Here is a 20,622-nt window from a genome sequence, read left to right as displayed (position 1 = left end):
TCACCAAGGCTCCATAGACAGCACTTTCCAGATCTATGACCACTCCATCTAGAAATTGGTGTCGTAGGTAGAGGAGGAAAGCCTTAGATTGCAAGGAGAAAGGCACATGGGAACAGCATCACCTGGAGGTTACCCTCCAAGCCACTCACCATCCTGACTTGGAAATATATCACCGTTCCTTCATTGTTGCTGGGTGAAAATTCTGGAACTCCCTCTGTAACAGCGTTATTGGTGTACCTACACCACATGGACTACAGTGGTTCAAGGCAGCTCACCACCACCTTCTCAAGGGCAATTATGGATGGGCAGTAAATGCTGCTCTAGCCAGCAGCGTCCATATCCCATTAATGAATAAAAAACCTAAAATGACAGATCAGGTGTGGTACCCAATCCAGTACTACAGCAAGTCCCCATTTTAAGTTGCCTCATTCAGCATCATTCCACTTCAGCGCCATGGGTATAATGGGACCAGTATGCACATTTAGCGTCAGGATGTTCGCTCTAGCATTGTTTCACACCAGTGTAGTGGTAGCATCAAAGGGCCTGATTGGCATTAATTTGGAGCGGCCTCTCCCATTCACTAACTTTCAGCCACTCACTACTTCCCTTGCTGAACTTGTCCTCATTTGATTCCTCTCACCACCCTTCTTCTTACCCCTCGCTTACAGTGAGGGTTTGGGAGATGGAAGCGGAGCTAGCGGAAAAGGTGGTGAGAGGGAGGCAAGTAGAGTATGCATATTTCTTTCATATTTTTTAATTTATTTTATTTATAAATATATGAATTTAGCAATGTACAGTATTTCAATTTACAGGATATAATATTTTAATGTCCGACAAAACGCAGCTACAGCTTTTACATTGGTTGTAATTGAATCGTTTAAAATTGTTTCGCTTAAAGTTGCACGTTTCAGGAATGCAACTATAACTTTAAGCAAGGAATTACTATACACCATATTTAGCCATTCACCCATTAACTAGGAACCTTTTCCATTTATTTAATGGGCTCATTTTAAGAGCTGATTACCCCCAAATGCAAGGTACTTTTTCAAACAGCAGTAACAGAAGCAAAACACTGAAGATGCTGGAAATGCTCCACATGTCAAGCAGTATATGTGGAATGACAAACAGTAGCTTCATATCCATGATGTAACTCATCACCTTTAGCATTACCAAGGTTAAACAAAGAAAAGTACAGCACAGGAACAGGCCCTTCAGCCCTCCAAGCCTGCACCGATCATATTGCCCATCAACTAAAACATTTTGCACTTCTGGGGTCTGTATCCCTCTATTCCCATCCTATTCATGTATTTGTCAAGCTGCCTCTTAAACACCACTATTGTACCCGCTTCCACCACCTCCTCTGGCAGCGAATTCCAAACACTCACTACCCTCTGCGTAAAAAACTTGCCCCGCACATCTCCTCTATAGTTTCCTCCTCTCACCTTAAATCAATGTCCCCTAGTAATTGATTCTTCCACCCTGGGAAAAAGCTTCTATCTACTCTGTCCATGCCACTCATAATTTTGTAAACTTCTATCAAGTCGCCCTTCAATCTCCATCGCTCTAGTGAGAACAATCAGAGTTTCTCCAACCTCTCCTCATAGCTAATAACCTCCAGACCAGGCGGCATCCTGGTAAACCTCCTCTGCACCCTCTCCAATGCTTCCATATTCTTCTGGTAATGTGGCGACCAGAATTGCATGCAATATTCCAAGTGTGGCCTAACCAAGGTTCTATATAGCTGCAGCATGACTTCCCAGCTTTTATACTCAATACCCCTGCCAATGAAGGCAAGCATGCCATATGCCTTCCTGACTACCTTATCCACCTGCATTGCCACTTTCAGTGACCTGTGGACCTGTACATCCAGATCCCTCTGCCCATCAATGCACTTAAGGGTTCTGCCATTTACTGTATAATTCCTGCCTGTATTAGACCTTCCAAAATGCATTACCTCGTATTTGTCTGGGTTAAACTCCATCTGCCATTTCTCCGCCCAAGTCTCCAACCGATATATATCCCGTTGTATCCTTTGACAATCCTCTTCACTATCTGCAACTCCTCCAACCTTAGTGTCATCTGCAAACTTACTAATTAGCCCAGTTACATTTTCCTCCAAATCATTTATGTATACTACAAACAGCAAAGGTCCCAGCACTGATCCCTGCAGAACTCCACTAGTCACAGCTCTCCGTTCAGAAAAGCACTCTTCCACTGCTACACTACGTCTTCTATTACCAAGCCAATTCTGTATCCATCTTGCCAGTTCACCTCTGATCCCATGTGACTTTACCTTCTGTACCAGTCTGCCATGAGGGACCTTGTCAAACGCCTTACTGAAATCCATGTATATAACATCCACTGCCCTTCCATCATCGATTATCTTTGTCACTTCCTCGAAAAACTCGATTAAGTTAGTGAGACACGACCTCCCCTTCACAAAACCATGCTGCCTCTCACTAATACGCCCATTTGCTTCCAAATGGTAGTAAATCCTGTCACAAAGAATCTTTTCCAATAATTTCCCTACCACTGACATAAGGCTCACCAGCCTGTAATTTCCTGGATTATCCCTGCTACCCTTCTTAAACAATGGAACAACATTGGCCATTCTCCAGTCCTCTGGGACCTCACCCGTAGCCAGTGAGAATACAAAGATTTCTGTCAAGGCCCCAACAATCTCCTCCCTTGCCTCCCTCAGTACTCGGGGGTAGATCCCATCTGGCCCTGGGAACTTATCCATCTTAATATTCTTCAAGATGCCTAACACCTCTTTTTTGATCTCAATATGATCCAGGCTATCTACACACTCTTCCCCAGACAAATCAACTACCAAGTCCTTCTCTTTGGTGAATACTGATGAGAAGTACTCATTTAGTATCTCTCCCATTTCCTCTGGCTCCACACACAGATTCCCACCTCTGTCCCTGAATGGGCCTACCCTTTCCCTGGCTACCCTCTTGCTTTTTACATATGTATAAAAGGCCTTGGGATTTTCCTTAATCCTGGTTGCCAGTGACTTTTCATGACCCCTTTTAGCCCTCCTGACTCCTTGTTTAAGTTTCTTCCTACTTTCTTTATATTCTCCCAAGGGCTTCATCTCTTCCCAGCCTTCTAGCCCTTACCAATGCTTCCCTTTTCTTTTTGACTAATCTCACAATATCCTTCATTACCCAAGGTTCCTGAAACTTGCCATGCTTATCCTTCATCCTAGCAGGAACATGCTGGTCCTGAATTCTTATCATCTGACGTTTGAAAGTCAGTTGTTGATTTACCCTCAAACATCCGCCTCCAGTCTAGATTTCTCAGTTCCTGCCTAATATTGTTATAATTTGCCTTCCCCCAATTAAGCACCTTAACCCGAGGAAAAATGGACTAGTTAACTCCTGGAACTGCTAAAATTTGCCAAATTTCTGTTCAGCAAGGTGTAGGATTGGGACGAGCAAGTGCCAAGTGGAGATTTCGATGCTATGTCACGCAGAGTTTAAGCCATATAATTATGGTAGTTAGTTGGACGGTGGGGAGGTGGTTCTTGAACGAACATAATAAAAAGTGACGAGACTGATTAAAACATCAAAATATTTGAATCTATCTTGCAGCTAATCGCGCCACTAAACTATCTCAAAATCCTGGATGTTTGGAAGCTTTAGGAGAGTGTTGTTGGTACTCTGTTCAATGCCCTCTTTGTTTATTTGGCTCGACTAGCAGGAGAACGTCTTGTTCTTCAAATTGTAACTCGGGATTTTTAACATCCATTAAATCCAGCTGACAGGGTACCGATTTAAATTAATCTGAAAAATACCCCAGCATATCTGATAATGCCGCGCCGAAACGTCAGACTAAATTACGTGCTCAAATCAGTAGTGTTTAGAATCCACAGCCGTCTAATGTAATGGTTATAGTGCTAAAAAGGAGTTAAACTGACACTTGGGAGGGTGAAGAGAAAAAAGGAAACTGCAATGATTAAGGCAAGTGTTTGTCCTGCTGCATCAGTGTCCAAGTTGTCTCCTTTTCACAAGTAGCATAATTCTTTCTCCCTAGTAGAATGATTATTAAAGGAAAGGCATTCAAAATGCTCTTTTCTCTTTCAGTCTCACCAACCTAGGCCTGTCAGCATTTCCAGGAGGCTCCGCTCCGATTTACTGTACACATACTCCATTACAGTTCGTGCCTCGTTACCCATCAGGCTGATCATGTGATGGAACTCGGACCAATTATAGATAACAAGCCAGTTATCAGCGTCAAAATCAACGCTTCCAACTTATTCCAAACTTTCACCACCCCACTCCCCGCCCCCCATCCAATGTACGACATAGATGCTAAATATTCAACTATATAAGAATAAAATCACATTTGGCTTAAGTTTGTTCATATGTTGGAACCTGACGGGTTGAGAGGCTTATGTATAAATATTGAGCTTTGCAGTGAAGGGCATAAATAAAGAGGGCAAGTAATCTCTCTTTACACGATCATTTTTCATTCCCTGATAACGCAAATATTAGCACTTGAATAGCATTATTCTACAATTTGACGCAGATGCTTGCAAATAAATAATGTTGTCTACTATTAAAAGCAGTAACCACGATACCAGCCCATTCACAATCCCGCTACCTCCCTCTTTCGTGTACATAAGCCTGTGTTGTGTCTGAATGTACAAAACCCTTTAGTACCACAGACTCATCCGAGACATCACTGTACAATTTCAACAAGAAAGAGATGGCCATTGGACAAACAGTCCTTGATTTATTTTCCCCTGTAAATGAAAGGATTGTGGAGATGCTTTGCATAACTTGCATTGACTGTTTAAGGGCGGGTTCTATCTTTTGCATTGGGCAGGGTATCAGTTAACAACAGTTAGCTCGCCCATTGAAATCAGAAAATCAAGATTGCTGCTACTCTCAGAGAGCCACGTTGAGTAAATATGAAACCCCTCGAACACAAGAAACTTGAATCAGCTAATTGAAAAGCAAATAGAGGGTTTGTAATAGATTCACTGCAGAATCTTCCAGGCTTCGTTTCAGAGAAGGTTAGCAAAAAGTACCTCAATTATTACAATATGATTAGCAGTTGCACCCATGAATGTATATCACACCTTGTATGGGGTTAAGAGATTTTTAAAAGGGGTTTGAAGGAGGAAAGAGAGGTGCGAAAAAGAACATAGTTTTAGAAGAGAATTCAAAAGAGCGAGGGCTTGGAGGGAGGCAAGGATTGGCAAAAGCGGCCTGGAGGACAGGAACGTAAACACATAATACTGGAAAAACTTAGCAGGTCTGGCAGCATCTGTAAAGAGAGAAAAGAGTCAACGTTTCGAGTCCGTATGACTCTTCTTCAGAGCATCCGCTGTGTTTTGCTTTTATCTGGAAGACAGGAAGCCTGGCAGAGATCGGGCTGAATTTTGAGAGGGGACTCGGGAAGAGATGATTAGAGGAAACAAATCTGGGGCCGCTGAAAGGGTTATTGCTCTCAGCAGTAAACCACGGCCTTCGTCAAATCTCGCTTTCGAAGGTGCCATATGCCTATACATCCTTGTTCGTTTTCTACACTGTTAGCAAACGGCAGAGGTGCTTAATTCTAAAGGGTGATTTGCATTTGGGAGCAGAACTTTGTTGATATAACCCTATAGTCTATACCCAAGCTTTCGAGCTATCTAGGCGCCTGTGTGGTAAACTAATCGGGCTAATTAAGTAGACCCAATTCATATAAAATAGGAGAGATTCCAAATTGGCTCCAAGTCAGGAGCCACTTTGCAGTTCATCCATTTTAATGAGTATTTACAAAAAATAACACGCATTAGTTCTACGTAAAATCCCTTTATAAGCACAGGATTGTTGTCATGTGATTGACAAATCTTAAACTATTGCACAAATTAAATAAGCAGTATTCATGTTCTTAGCAGCATTGTCACAAGAGACCGGTACTCTTCCAGGGAGATGGGATCAAAGAGTTACTATTTTGACTACCCATCTTGTGGCTCATGGGCAAAGTTTGTAAAATATTTACCAAATTAGACAATGTAAAATATTTGCATTTGGCTGGCTGTCACACACATATATATTATACCTCGAGGAGCAGATGGGTATTTAAACACCGGGCGAACGAAATTGCACAATTGCCCTCACAATATGCACAATATCCAGTTGACCTCAAGATGTGTCTATTCAAAGCAGGAGAACTTTATTGGTTTAAAGGGGCAGGCCTGATTTCTCAAAGCTCCTGCTAAACTTGAGTCTAATGGTCATCCTCTATAAAGCAGAATATTCACCGAATTACAACATTCTGCCTGTTATTCAATTGCTCCCTTGCCTACACTATAACTCCCTTCCACCATTTATGTTCATTATGTCTGGCTAACACGTTTCTCGTTAGAACTTTTTGAATCAATGAATAGTGTGTCAATGGGATTGTTTGGTTTGACGTTACCTGCCTTTGAACAGTGTCTTTTCTTCAGTCCAATTGCTTTTTCAAGAAACACTCACCTCTCTGGAGCAGACCAGCGGAGGGTGTTTAAATTCCATGGACTCGAGGCTTTACTGGAACAGGCTCCGCCTTTATCTTTTAAGCCTTGCTGCGTGCAACGTGCTTTTGTTTTTTTTTTAAATTGCGGCCTTCTAACTCGATTCCGGATCTAATCCGATGTCAGGTACCCTGTTGTCGGGGTTTCCCCTGTCCCGTTGTAACCCCTTTCGCTCCGATACATAATTGCAACAAACCAGCTGATCGATTTCAGCACCACGTGCCTCCTGTTGCCACGGCTGCAAACAAACACAAAGCGGCACTGGCTTTCCTGGCTGTGCCAAGTTCAGCATCTACCATCAGATCCAAACGGAAAAAGATCTTGGTCCCTATAATTAAATAATGACAAATCGTCTTCCTCTACCATTACGTTGACACTTGAAAGAAAATGAAGATTATAGATAAATATTACAGGTAGCCCACACCACTTTGCAGTCAATGAAATACTTTGAAATGTAGTCACTGTTTTAATGTAGAAACATGGCAGCCAGTTTCATGCGTCTCACAAACAACAATAATTGGTGTAACAGCCAATCCAGCATTGCACTGGAGTGTCAGGCTATATTTTGTGCTCAAGTCCCTGGAGTAAGACACCCCCACAATCTCTTGATTCAAAATCAAGAACACTATCTACTGACCCACAACTGATGTTGGTTTAAAAATGGGGCGAAAAAAAAGACTCTTGTTGCGTTTCTCACGGTCTCCTGAAAGTGCTGGCTCAGTTGCGCATTGGTTCCATAGAAGTCAAGCTAATGCCATATCTCCAACCTCCCTTTCCTCTCAAGCCCCAGAACGTGTTGTCACCTCCCAAATTTGTGTCCATATTTCCCAGACACGTTTGAATCCTTCTAATCAAGTTTCCACCTCACTCCAGTCCCAAACCAGTTTGTATTAAAATCATAGATGATATCTTTTGTGACTCTAAGGAGGGTAAGCTATCTCTTTTCATCCTCAAATTGTCTGCAGCCTTTGACAAATTGAACACACCATAATCCTTCAATGCCTCTGCACTGTTGTCCAGCTGAGGTGAACTGTTTTAACCTGCTTCCATTCTTATCTATCTAATCATAGCCAACAAATCAGTTGCAATGGCTTCCCCTCCCACTCCCACAGTTACCACTAATGTCCCCTAAAGATCTAGCCTTGTCCCCTTCCTATTTCACATCTACATGCTGCCCCTCAGTGACATCATTCAAAAACACAACAGCAGTTTCCACACGTGAGCTCATCACTCACAGCTCTACTGCATCACCACATCTTTTGACCCCTCCATTGTCGCTAAATTGCCAAATGGCTTGACCAATATCCAGTGCTGGATGAACAGAAATTTCCTCCAATTAAATTCTGGGAAGACCAAATCTATTTGGTTCCCACCTCAAACTCCATTCCCTCACCACCTACACCATCCCTCTTCCTGGAAACTGTCTGAGGCTGAATCAGACTGTTTGCAACCTTGGAGTCATATTTGACCCCGAGGTGAGCTTCCAATCTCATATCCTTGCCACCATGAAGATTGCTTACATTCCACCAGAATGTCACCCATTCTGCCTCAACGCATCTCCTGTTGAAACATTCATCCTTGTCTTGACAATTCTAAAATGAAGTCATCCAAAACTTGCTGCTCATGTCCTAACTCACACTAGGGATGGAATTTTCCCAGAATTGCACTAAGTGCGGTAGCGAGTGGGTACAATGGAGTCCTACCCGCCGATGAAAATGGTGGGTTTTCATGCCTTATCTTCCTGAGCCAGCCTCACTATATATCCACTCCCGCGAAACACGCCGTTTCCATGGTGAGTGGGCTCTCATTTGCCTGCTCACCATCACCCCACTGTTGCATCACACTGGCCGCCATCTTTAAAAAGCAGCCAGCAGCAAAGTGCTCATCGCCACCAGCTCACCACCACTACCTGGGAAACATGGCCAACAAAGGTGAAAAAAACTACAGCCCCCCGCTTCAGTGATGGGTCCCTCAAGTGACTGCTAGATGCTATGGAGGCCCTTCGGGATGTGGTCTAACCCCGCTCTGGCCACAGGATGGGTAGCAATGCTTGGGAGCCGGTGGTCACCGCAAACGCCCTGCAGAGGAGGACAGCCACCCAGTGTCATAAAAGGATGAATGATCTCCTCCGTTCTGCCAGGGTAAGTCACTTTTTTCATCACTCCCAACTCACACACTCACAAACCCATTACACATCCACAGGGCCTTCACTCACTGCCAATGCAAGGGACTTCACCATTCACTCTTTCACACACACAGTCATTGTCCTCATCCCATCCATGGAACCACTCAGCACCCACACAGGCCAGGCATACTGATCATCTGGCCCAGCTGGCATCCGGATACATTCTCCCCATCTCTATTCATGCAGGACAAACTGGCTCAGAACAGGAGGGAAAGGTCGCAGACAGATGGAGGGATGCCAGAAATTAAATTTCTGACAGAATTCAAAAACAGAGCCATCCAGCTGGCCGGCGATGACAGGGACCGATCCTGTGTTGATGGTGAGGTCAGTGCTGCTCTACCAAGTGAGGATCCAGCAGCGCAACATCCATCAGACAACCATGCCATGAGTGATGTGTCCTCTTTCACAGGCTACTGCCATGCACTAATTATCTTTCCTTGCTTTTGCAGGCACATCTGCCAAACAGCTGACAGAGTCCATGACCCAGGGCCTCCAATCAAGCCCCAAAGAAATCTCTGGAAAGGAATCTGAAGGCACCCTCCCTGAAGTCCCATCACAGCGCTCACCCCACTCTCCACCAGTGCAGAGACACACACCTCGGTGGGACCTAGCTTTAGAGTACCCTTGGAATCACAATCTGGTGAATACATCACACTTTTTGATCCACAGCAGGTGGAGGCAGGGACTTCCCGGGTCCCCGGCACTCGGAGGACTGCTGAAGGCCAGAACGTTGCTGAGTCTGAATCAGATGATGAGCCTCTGGACTCGGTCATGTCACAGTTGCTGGAGCTGTAAAGGCAAGGTTGGGGACAAGAGGCAGGGGTGTCCGCTGCACTCCTCAGATTGCAAGGCACTTTGGAGGAGTCTGTCTGTCTTCAGGCTGAGGTGATAGCGCTGGCATTGCAATGTACCAAAGTCAACACTGGCAGGATGTTGGCTGCCATGGAGACCTTAGTCCAGGACGTCACTCCTGCACTGCTGCATGGGCTTAACTCCATCGCTGATGCCAAAGCTGGCCTCCTACAGGGCACCCATATGGAGGATGATCAGCAGGTGCACGCTCCGGGGCCATCTATCCAGGTGACTCAGGGAGTGACCAGCCCATCTGACTCCCCTCCTCCTGTGATCTCACAGGCCGAGGAGGGTGCCACTGCCACACAGCAGGACCTCAAAAGCAGGCCGGGGCTCTCCGAGTCTCGGCCCCCCAGAGGACTTCCGCCAAAGTCATCACAGACAGGGCGTCACAGTCAGCAGGCTGCCTCCACCTCTGCTGTAGATGTCCAGGGAGCACCTAGATGTGGCGGCAGGGTTAGGAAAGTTAGGTAAAAGTAGTTGCACAGCCTGGCCACAAGTGTTGATCACCTGGACATACTGTTCACTATTGTCAACAGACTCCTAAGAACATCACCCTGCCTGTGGCTCCTTGTTCTGATGAGTCATGTTCATGTCACTCAGATGTGAAACCTTTCTGCACAAGATAAAAGGCAGGTGTCTCAGTCCAGGGCCTCTTCCCTGTGCCCCGTGCAGCCTTCAGGCCACAGTGATGATCCAGCCTCACACTCCCTGGAAATATTACTGATGTCTGTACCTTGGCAATGCTGGTCATTGCTGCCAGAACGTAGTGGGCAAGTGCCACAGAGTTCTCTCATACCCTCTGTGTGCTCTCAGCACCTTTAATGTGGGGCTGGCACCCATCACACCAGCATCTACGATCAGTGATGCTGTGCACCAGCTCCTGAAGGGCTGAGGTGGTGAAGGCGGACACAGCATCAGATGTTTCATGGCTGCGTCTCTGAGATGGCCCTGATCATGGAGTGCAAACGAACTGCCCTCGGCCAGACAGGCACAGATATTCTGTTGCCATCATCCTCCTGCGATCAAGCGACTATTAGGGCCTCCACTGCATCTCTATGATAGAGGCATTCTCACAGAGGGTTTTGGTGCTGCGATAAGCCAGACTGGAGTCAAACGTTCACAACTGCGCTGTGAGGATCTACGGGAACACCTCACTGCATGCAGTCATCATTCTCCACAAATATGGCAGCCATGAGGGCCTCCCAAGTGTGCCTGCCTCGTCTAGCCAGTGCGAGAGCCTCATCCTTCACCAAGGAGCCCCTCACCCTCATCCCCATCAGCATCCTCCTCATCGGAGGAGACATGCAGCTCCTCCATCTCATCCTCAGCCAGCTCCTCACCCTGTTGCAGCGCCAGGTTGTAAAGGGCGCACCAGACGATGTCAATGCATGACACCTTCTGCGGACTGTATTGTAGGGCTCCAGCAGACTGGTCCAGGCACTGGAACCGCATCTTTAGCATCCCGGTGGTCTGCTCCACCAAGTTGTGAACTGCAGCATGAGCCTCATTATACCATCGCTCTGCTGCAGTCTGAGGCTGTGTGCGGGAGCCCCTGCTGCCCCTTCTTCTGGAGCTTGTTGCTCCTGCCTTTGCGCGGCCAGGTGCCTCAGCTGCTCTCTTCTCCATCTCCTACAGTCTGTAGGCCATCAGGCATACAGCTAGATTCATGATCCTGACATTGTCCTCCCACAGCATGAAAGAGAGAGAGATGTGGTTATCATGGGTGTACGTAGCACCTTTCCTGGCCCTGTGTGACCGCCCCTTAATGCTTCCTGGAGAGTGCTGGTCACCCCTCGGATGGCTAGAGACGGGTGGGCTGCATGGCTGCGCTGTCAGCCTGTGACATGGGGGACACTGGTCCAAACCAGGAGGCTATGAGCGCCTCCAGCAGTGACTGCTACATGACCAGCATTGGCGAGGAGATTGTATAATGTGTGCAGTCCAACTGCTCCATGGTCCAATAAAGTGGATCTTCTGCACAGCGAAGTCTGTGATGGGGGGAGGGGTGGGGTAATGTATGGAGTGCTTGGTGGCCCTTTGGTGCCTCCGCGTTGCTTGCATGGGTGGGCAGGCTAGGAGCCTGACCCCATTCATATCACTGTGGCTGCGCCTGATCTGTTTTAGTTGCAGTGGCATGGTCAGTTTATACTGGTGTCCCTAATGCGCGGCCACTTCCCTCACTTACTCTGCCCCCCAGCTCAATTGCCTGTGTGCGAGATGCAGCACCAGGGCAACACTTGACCCCCTCCCAACCCCCACCTCTCAGCAGTTGCCTCCGAGGCTGGCCCACACTTGGCCCCAGACAACCCCCACCCCACAGCAGTAGCCTGCAGGGCTGGGTAAATGTTTCCCCTGCACCCCGGTGCCCCAAGGCCTGTAAACAATGGGCGAGCTGCGGAGAACACTGCTGCTCACTCACCTCAGTTCCCCCAAAGTGAAGGCTGCCAAGTGCACGTCACCTGCGTGCTGTTGTGAAACACGTCAGTGTGCTTTCCCGCCAATGTGGATACGGCGGGGTTCCAAGATCCTGGCAGGATGGCCTTTTAATTATATGCTAATGTAATACAATTTGCTCCCAGCTGACTGATAGCAGGAAACGTGGCCAGCTGTTGGCGGGCTGAGCAGAAGATCGCGACCTGCCTACACACCCTTGTGTGAAGCAGGTCTCATCATATTTTCTGCGCTGCCACCTATCATGCCCGCTGCCTGCTGGCTCGGAAAATTCCGCCCTGATTCTCCTTCACCCATCACCCATACACTCGCTGACCTATGTTGGCTCCCAGTTAAGCCATGCCTCGATTTTTACAATTCTCATCCTTGTTTTCAAATTCCTCCACGATCTCACCTCTCTCTCCCTATGTAATCTCCTCCGGCTCACAATCCTCCCAGAAAACTGGGCTCCTCTAATTCTGTCCTCTTGAGCATCCTGATTTTATTCACTCCACCACTGGTGACTTTGCCTTCAGCTACCTAGGCCCTAAGCTCTGGAGTTGCCTCCCTAAACCTCTTCCCCTTACTTTTCTCCTTAAAGCCTACCTCTTTGACCAATATTTTGGCCACTTGTCCTAATATCCCCCAATGTAGCTCAGTGTCATATTTTATTTTGCAATGCCCCTGTGAAGTGCCTCGGGACATTTTATAAGGCTTTGTATAAGTTGTTGTTGAGGTCACATGATGATTGATAGCGGACAACTTTACATTCATGCTGTCATCTCCAAAGAAAAGCCCACAGAAAGCAATGCTGATTGCACAAGCCAGCTATAATGCAAGATATTACACACAAAACCTGTTTACTTTCTCTCTATTACAATCCTACGTAACAAGTGCACTTCCTGTCTACAAGTCTTACATCCTGCTACCAAGATTTTTGGCCATGCTTGTTTGTCAACATTTATTGCTGTGAATTGGTATGTTAACATTTTCCTTGCTATGCCAATCATTACTGCAGGTTGTGAGCAGCTAAACGATGCTGTGAAACAAGCTTATCAAGGTTTTCTCCCAACACTGGTACCAAGTTATTTTCACCAAATTATAGACAAGGGCACTAGCAATTTAGTAGTAATTTACATACATTTAGTCAATTCATAATATTGTAGGCAACATATAATTCTGTGGCTGGAAAGTGGAACCCTTACCTCAAGGCTGATCTTAATCTGGCACGAGTTGGTCATGATAAATATTGGCCAGGACGCTTGGAGAACTCACCTGCTTGTCTTTGAATAGAGAATGGATCTTCTATGTCTGTCTGAATGGGAAGCAGTAAAATGCTTCATCCAAACATTGGCACTGACAATGCACCCAGTACTGCTCTGGAATGATGGCTTAGGTTACATGCTTAAATCTTGGAATGGGAATTGAATCCATAATCTGACTCAGAAGCAACTGTGTCACACTCACAGGGCACAGTCTGCTAGCATTCACAGTCTAGACTCACACATGAAGTCTGGGCAGTTAGGAAAGAAAAAATTCAGACTACGAAGAACATGATTCTTTGATTCTTTGAGGAGGATTAGGGAGGGAAGAAGAGGAAAACAAAAATGTTTTCTAAAACATTGACACAAGTGTTATTCCCATAAATCATTTGACAGGTTTTATTGCAATGCTGCTTAAGCTTCTCTGGAATCCATTATGTACATGGAATGTACATTAATATAAGCCTGCTACAATTATGGGACAACCAAGCAAAATACATTTTTGTATTATAAATATCCAAATATAGCAGAAAGTGAATTTGAAGCTTACAATTTATTGCAAGGACTTACATGACATTAAAATGGAAGAATAACATGACAATAACGTTCTGACCAAAGAACATCGACCTGAAATGTTAACTCTATTTCTCGCTCCATAGATGCTGCCTGACCTGTTGGACATTACCGGCATCTTCTGCTTTTATTTCAGATTTCCAGCATTCACAGGATTATGTTTATGATGTTAAAGGGGCAGTATAACACAGTAAAGGGGCAGTATTCTTTGTGAAATAAGAATGTGGAGCCTGAGCCAATTTATATCATTTGTGTCGCAAGGAGATCAAGCCACAATTGATGCACTAATACCTTTGTGCCGCAGTGAAATCTTCATAGGTTACTGCATCGTCACATTATTGTCTTTTCAATGAAGACAGTGCCCCATTAACTCACAGCACTCAGTGGACAGCTGTAAAATGTTGCACTGTGGCAGGTGAGAACAAAATTGGTCTTGGTTGTGATGCCCAACCTAATGATTTTAATAACCTACCCAAACTCACCGCCTAAGCTCACAAGAAAACATACCGACATACAAATTAGGAACAGGAGTAGGCCACTCAGCCCTTCCAGCCTGCTCCACAATTCAATGAGATCATGGCTGATCTGATTATAACCTGAACACCCCATTCTCGATAACCTTTCAAGAAGAATAGCTAATTAGTTGAGCTGGGGCAGAATAGTTAATTCCTCTACAAGCATAACTCAACAGGAACTAAGAAACTGGGAAGAGGGAAAACTGCAAAATGTATAGTGGAAAAAATTATTTTTTTATGATGATGTCATTGCATTACAGATTACAAACCCTGAAAGAATGGCACAAAAGTCATTTTATAAACATGACATTGTCACTTTAACCATTGTCACTATTTTGACCAGCATTGTGAGGTAAAGTCAAGATAATAATAGAAAACCATATTGTAATTAGAACAGTTTCTCACTGTGCTCATGCAAATTCAACACTGCAGAGCGCTGCAGTGCAGTCTGGGTTTGCCAGCAACAATTTTCCTATAGTTACAGTTTGGTGAGATTCTTTCAGCGTGACAGTAAGTCTCCTATGAGACTCTCACAGACCTTGTCATACTTCTGTCACCCTGAACCAAACTAACTGTTATTTACTTGGAGCGATTTGCAGTGCAGAAGATTCAGTTGGAGCCAGAGACAAAACCAAACATACAAATAGAGGGTCCTTTAGCTAGTGGAACAGGCAGAGACAGAAAGATCAGCCTTCTCCCAGGCTGTGTCACTGCAGACTTTTGGCCCTCAGTTGCTTTTCTGCATAAAAACATCCTGAATATCAAACAAATGACACAACTACTTTTGTCTGACTTGAGTTAAAACTTCAAATTTAAACTGTATGAAGCAATCTGTCATTTGAATATAAAAAGTGTTGTTTGCATTTGAATATTAAAACAGTGATGCAAAATGAAAATGAAACAGGTGCAAGTCATTGTGGGATAGATCAAATTAGGCATGCCTTTTCTAAATAAATCAATTTGCCTCAGAGTCAAACAAAAGTGCTCCATTTATAGAGAGGCACAACTAATAAGGTACAAAATCATAAAACAAAGGAAACCTATAAGGCTAAGTAGTATTTCCAATGTCTAATATACACTGCAGTCTCTGTGGTGTCCACAGGTTGTGGACAGCCTCAAGAGCATCCTATGTTCCTTCTCCTGGGACCTGGATGCAGACAAGAGACAGTTGGCCAGAGCAACCACCCCCACGGACCGCACCGAGCCTGGACTTGCAGATGACCATCTGGTCTACTCCCAGGAGTAAACCTGTGAGGAGGTCCTCCAACTTGCCTGCATGTAGTTGGCAGCCTTGTGGATGTTACTCGTTACAGCTCCTGTTAATCATTATATTGACCTCACCTTTCTGGGTTATGAGAGTTTACATCTGTAACAGAGTAACATTCACAAGGCTGCCAACTGCATGCAGGCAAGTTGGAGGACTTCCTCACAGGTTTAGTCCTGGGAGTAGACCAGATGGTCATCTGCAAGGTTATGGTATGTGAGTCCACAAGAACTGAAGGACCATTTTTCTCAGATTGGTCCAATAATCTACCCTTCTCCTTATTGTTTTCCTCAATCTTCCCTTGCCAGTCACAAACATTTATATTGTTCACTTTCCTGATAACTTGATAAATTCATTACTCTTTGGTAAAACAATTGACCTGACATCCCTCTCACGCGTAACATTCTCATTTTCAATTGTTTTTCAAAACCTTTGTTATAGCAAAATAAATGCCAATTTCCTTAATATGAACTTAAAAACATCAATTGAGCAATCTTAAAGTCACCATTTTTCGAAGTATTAACAATGCTCAGTTACATGTACTGGAATTCTTTTACAACCATGGACTGCATTTTGCCAGTACTATGGTGACTGGTTGGTTGGTGGGAAGGCAGGTAAAATGGCGGGAAAGACATTGGGAAGGCAGCTCAATGTTTTCCTGCTGCCATGGCATATCACCACCGACGGGAACCTCACCAGCAAGCCTGCCCACCAGGCAGCCAATTGAGGCAGTGGAATGCCCAATTAAGGGCCACCTCCCAGACTTGGTAGCATCTTGCTTGGGTTGGGAGGGCCTGTTGCCACATGGAGAGCCCACCAGGTTAACCCTGGTCTCTGGCGGGTTCCCGGGATGGGGCCCCTCCTTTACGGCTGCTCCATGAAGGCTCCCCAGTGGCAATAGCTGTCCCCCTGGTTATGAGGCTGCCACTGGAATGTGCCTTCCACACCCAATTGTGACTCCCTCACAGAACATACTTCAGCTTCAAGGGCACTTCGGCATTGAAGCACCCTCTCCATACTGCAGCCTGTCAAGGTTGTCAAGCTTCAGTCCTCTGATTGGACAGCAGCCCTGGCGGTGGCCTGTTAATTGGCTGCCATTGGCAAAATGCTGCCCCAGGGTTTTGTCGCCCACTGGCATGGGATTGGCAACGGCTTTCAGACCCAGCAGCAGGGTTTCTTAACTGCTGACAAAATTCACTACACATGATGTCATTCCCCTATGATCTATTTTACTGGAAAATTCATGCAAGCTAACCTTGCAACTTAATGTTTTTAAATTGGATTTGTCAGTGTTGGCCACCTGGCATTTGCATTTTACATATAGACCACTATGAAACGTCCTTAAAAAATAAATAAATAACAGACATAACACTAAACAATCATCTTCTTGTTATTTCCAGGATTGTCCACCCTTACATCTGTATCCTGGTTCCACCATCAGATTTCAACAATTTGTACCTTTAATATAGCCAGAGTATCCTGAGATACTCCACACAAGAACAGGAAAAATAAGTATTATGAAGGAGTTAGAAGAAATATCCAAAGGCTAGGTCAGAGAGGGAAACTTGGAGATTTATGAAGTTAGGGAAAAATGTAGCAAGGTAGAAGGATTTAGGCAGTGAATTCCAGAGTTATTACAGTTGAAGGCTCTACCAGTGGTAGTATGGAGAAGTGAGCAGAGTCGGAAGACTAGAGAGCAAGAACTGGGAAATAGATTTGGAAGAGGTTGCAGAATGGTCATGAAGGATTTGTAAACAAACTAGTACAATATATTAGACTTCTGAGAAACTGGTAAATTCTCAGAAGATTTGAGGATTATTCCTTATAAAAATGTGGTCACCCCTCTAATTGTCCACCCTTTTATGGACATTTTCCAGTCCACTCTTTTTTATTACTATCACTACCAGCTACACTTTCTTTTGTTATCACTTCCTGTTCTAAATTCCTATTGATAATATTTACTATTACCTATTGTTACTGCTAATTCCCCTCTTTTATTGCTGCTTTCTGCTTAGGTTAATTTCCTTGGTTTCATTTTATGTCACAAACTTTGATGATATGAATCCTTTCATTTGTAAGTTTAAAATTAATATTATGAGAAACTTGGCCGAAGGCCCAAGTACATCATCAATCAGTGAGAAAAGTGAAGAAAAAGGTGAGATGAATGAGCACTCAATGATTGTTATCTCAACCTTTTATTTTAAAACCTCATGGTTGTAGGAGGGAGGGCAAATTCAGGGAGGTTAGAGGTTCCACCAATTTAAGGTGCTGGAAAAGACTGTTGGACAAGGAGTTGATGTGAGGAGAATAGAATGAGATTGTAGGGAGCATTAATTCCTACATTACAACAGTGATTATACTTGAAAAGTATTTCATTGGTATTAATAGAATAGGTTGCAATAGAAAGTAAGATGTTGGAGGCTGGGTGAGGAGTGGGAGGAGTTGAGAATGGGATCATGGGAAAAGTTTTACATCCCGTGGACGGGTGTGCACCCGACCCAATCGGGAGTAAAATAGTGCGTGATGATGTTGGGCGAACATCCCGACGTCATTGTGCACTACTGCGATATTTCGCTCGGCGGGCACACACAGGTGCCAGAGTGGTGCCCACCATTAATTAAGCGGCCACTGAAGGCCCTTAAGAGTCCGATTGCATGCAATTTTTCCTTTCCTGTGAGATTTCCAGCTCCTCGCATGGGCTGGCGGCCAGCCCACATTTTTACAAACCTCATCCAAGGGTGGGATTAAAAGGGCCAGCAGCATTGCCAGTGAGAGTGGTGAGGGGCTTTGGAGATAGTTTGTTACTGGTTGCTTATTGGTACTTGGCAGCTTCATCTCTGTTTGGGCCTTCATTCTCAGCATTTCCAGGCCTCATTCCAGGACTCATTGCTGTCCGCCAGGCTCCTGGAGGATTCAGACCTTGTGGACCCTTTCAGGTATCAGACAGTTTACCCTTACCCTGGTAATGGGGATTGTAGTCTCTGCTGGAGGCACCTCCTCTGAGGAGGGAGAGAGGGGCAGAAGGGAGAGGAGGCCAGGTGTCCCAAGCAGCTTCCAGGGGAGGGACCTGTGGGAGGAGAGGCGCAGACACAAGGGGCACAGGGCCAGCAGGTAGTCCAAGGTGGAAGGGGCAACAGAAGACACCACGATCCAGCTGCTAGGGTTTACAGGCAGCGATGCAGCTATCTCAATATGTCTGAGATGCAATGCCAAAGGAGGCTCTGCCTCTCAAGGGAGAGCGTGATCTCCATTTGCCAGATGATCGACCCTGAGATCAGCTCCAACTGTGTGGGTGGACACCCCATGCCAGTGAACCTGAAGGTCACAGTGGCCTCAACCTCTATGCCTCTGGCTCTTTCCGGGCTCAATGGAGGATCTGTGTGGAGTCTCCCAATCAGCTGTCCACAGTTACGTCAAGCTGGTGACAGAAGCTCTATTTAGGCGAGTACTGACCATTATTCTTTACCATACGGATGAGGCCGGCCAGGCTGAGCGAGCCAGAGGCTTCGCAGTGATTGCTGGGTTCTCCCGTGTCTAGGGTGCTATTGACTGGACACGTGGCCATCGAGGCTCCAGCAGGTCAGCCGGGTGCCTTCGTCAACAAGAAAGGATTCCACTTGATGAACATTCAGATAGTGTGTTACCACAGGATGCAGATTCTGTAGGTCTGTGCAAGGTACCCTGGCAGCTCCCATGACTCTTACATCCTCAGACACTCCCAGGTGCCGAGGCTCTTCAGTGCTCCAGCCCAGCTGGGTGGATGGCTGCTGGGTGACAAGGGCTATCCGTTGAAGAGGTGGCTCATTACGCCTCTCCGCCACCCAAGAACAGAGGCAGAGAAGTGTTACAATACGAGTCATGCCTCCTCAAACGCAATGGTAGAGAGGACCACAGGTCTTCTCAAGATGCGCTTTGATGCCTGGACCATTCATGAGTTGCACTACAATACCTTCCAGAGCAGATGTCACTGATAGTGGTTGCATGCTGCGCTCTCCACAATCTGGCACAGGCAAGGGGGGACCCACTGGAGGAAGAGGATCTTGACACAGCTGCACAGGCCATAGAGGATGAATCCAGTAGTGAGTCAGAAGAGGAGCAAGGCAGGGAGAATGCTGAGGGCATGGAGAGGACCTCAGTAACCTCCAGGGAGGCAGGGATGCCTTGATCTAACACTCCTTCAGCTAGGCTGCCAAAGATCAGCTTCAACCATGTGCCAGGACTGCCGCCTCCATCCCGGATGTCTGAAAGGACACTTTCATTTGAACCGAAAGAACACTCAGTGCCTGTGCAATAAGGTTCAGAGCCATTTGTGGCCAGCATTACATACTGGCGTACCCTGCACCAAAAAAATACAATTTGAATCATACTCAGGCCATTAGGACATTTTGACAATCCAAGAAAATTAACATCACCTTCTCTGGTCTTAATTCCCAGTCCAGTAAACATAAACAAAACATTACAGAACAGAAGATCACCCATGACCAGTCCCTCTTGTGCTCACAGTGCCTTAAACTTACGTTTATGAATGGTATGTCTTGGTGTTCCCCACCCCCAACCCCCAACCTCGCTGGCAGTGGCATTGGAGGCAGCTACTGACTCTGGTGTCTTATTGGCCTTGGTGACCTTGGCGGTTGTTCTCTGGCCAGTGGAGCTTGTGCTGGCCCTGCCTTGGCGGAAGCGGCCATTGCCACGGCTGGCATTTCCCCAGTTGCCGCAGCCTCGTCAGATGCCATGGTCACTGGCAGAGGGACAGAGGAGCTGCTGCCGTAATCCAGAGTGCCCTGAGAGGAGCCTGAAGAGACAACAGGCAGCTTGTGTGCCAACATGAGGTCACTCTAGACCTCCCTGCACACCAATGATGGATGGGCACCTAGCTGGGATACTGGGTGCCTCATCCTTCTTCCACACTGACACTGACCACCTGAGGTCAGTGCCTGTGTGAGGGCTTGCAGGTCTAAGCACAACACCAGGAACCCCTGATTCTGTTCTTGGAGCTGCCTGTCCAGGAGAGTACTCCCTCAATA

At 45.9% G+C, this 20,622-nt stretch overlaps 1 protein-coding gene across 1 annotated transcript in view; it reads right to left on the bottom strand.

Moving 5' to 3' along the window:
- The window catches only part of ttc34 (tetratricopeptide repeat domain 34), a 112,216-nt gene extending 105,730 nt beyond the window's left edge, over nt 1-6,486 (bottom strand). The window contains exon 1 of the mRNA XM_041206998.1: nt 6,421-6,486. The gene's annotated coding sequence lies outside the window, so the exon portion shown is untranslated. The remainder of the gene's footprint in view (nt 1-6,420) is intronic.
- Between the last annotated feature and the right edge of the window lie 14,136 nt (nt 6,487-20,622).

Source organism: Carcharodon carcharias, chromosome 15 (assembly GCF_017639515.1).
Source record: "Carcharodon carcharias isolate sCarCar2 chromosome 15, sCarCar2.pri, whole genome shotgun sequence".
Classification (NCBI taxonomy): Eukaryota; Metazoa; Chordata; class Chondrichthyes; order Lamniformes; family Lamnidae; genus Carcharodon; species Carcharodon carcharias.
This window is presented reverse-complemented; position numbering and strand designations above follow the sequence as displayed.